The following is a 1,429-nucleotide window of genomic DNA, read 5'->3' as shown; positions in this document are numbered from 1 at the left end:
CTGTCTATGGGTAAGACACCATAGGTTTGAGGTCCTTGGTCGACGTCTTCGGTTGAGAAAAGAGCTATGGCCTGTGTTGGTTTTGTGAACCATACTGGCCCAGCTTCTTGACTCGGTACCAGGTTATCTGGGAGTCCTCCCAGAAATGGAATGCCTAATTCAAAATCATGAAAATCAGTGGAAATCAACCATCCTAGCATAGCGTTTTTTGGGATCATCACCTCATCCATGCTTGTGTTACACACAACAATAGATGTGGTCCTGGAGTCAAGGCTCACTTGGTTCGTGGCTTCCACGGACAGTCCCAAGTTGAAAAACGCAGGAGAAGGTTGAAAATATGCCTGTTTATGGCTAATAGCTTGTCTAGCTATGATGTGGATTCGCACCATTAGGTTAATCACCTGAGGTGGTACTGTGGTGGTTTGGTTGTTAGCAACCTGGCAGGCCTCTGGAATGGTCTGCCCAGCCTTAAGGTTTGCTGTGTCTAGCACAGGAGGATCCTTTGTGGCTGGTTTCAGGGACCACAGCACCTTGTTGATGGTGTCCACGTGGACACCCAACCTAACCAAAATGTCAGAGCCTATGTAGGTTGCATGTGGTAAGTTTTGGATCACGAGAAACGGGTGCACCAGTTCTCGTTGGTTCCAGTTCAGTTTTAGGTTAATGACTCCTTCTGCGGTCAATACCTGTGAACTACTGGGAACTAATGGGAAGCGGAAAGCTTTTTTAATTAGTTCTAGACCAACGTGTTTGTGAACCAAGGTTTCATAGAAAGCTCGGTTAATTGCCGATTTATCTGTCCACAGAGACAGAACAGCATCGTTGGTGTGGGATCCTTGGATCTCTACACCTTTAACTACCAATGGTAGGTAGTGTTTGGTGGACTCTGACTGCTCCAGCTCACAGAGGAGGCTGTCTTGTTGGGTCAGAGCTAGGACCACCGGGTGGGTCTCTTTGGTTTCACATGATTTCAGAGGAGTACTCACCGGGCTCGTGTCCTCGGCTGAGGGGTCCTTTGCGCCTTCTGCGGTACCTGCTGTTAGGCAGTTTGTGTTACACTCCGGAGGCATTTGTATTGGCAGTGGTTTGCTCACCTTGGCCCACATCGTCTGATCACCATAATCTATAATCGCGTCGAAGTGATTTATAAAATCCTGGCCAACCAAAAATGGGAATGAGTCAACACAAGACACGTGTACCGGGTGGTATAGTGTCATTCTGCCAACCTGCATGTGAACCATTGCTATAGCTGTCAGGGTTGTCCTCTTCTCTGAGAGACCCTGCATTTCTATAGCACATTCTGTGAGAGGTATTATCCTGTTAACACCAGTAGCGGCCGTCCTCAGCTCCTCGAACAGTTTAGCTGACATAATTGTTATGTCTGCCCCACCGTCCAGGAGTGCTTCGTGTGTGAGGACTCCTTCGAGTG

Source organism: Nematolebias whitei, chromosome 14 (genome assembly GCF_014905685.2).
Source record: "Nematolebias whitei isolate Nwh7 chromosome 14, NemWhi1, whole genome shotgun sequence".
NCBI lineage: Eukaryota > Metazoa > Chordata > Actinopteri > Cyprinodontiformes > Rivulidae > Nematolebias > Nematolebias whitei.
This window is presented reverse-complemented; position numbering follows the sequence as displayed.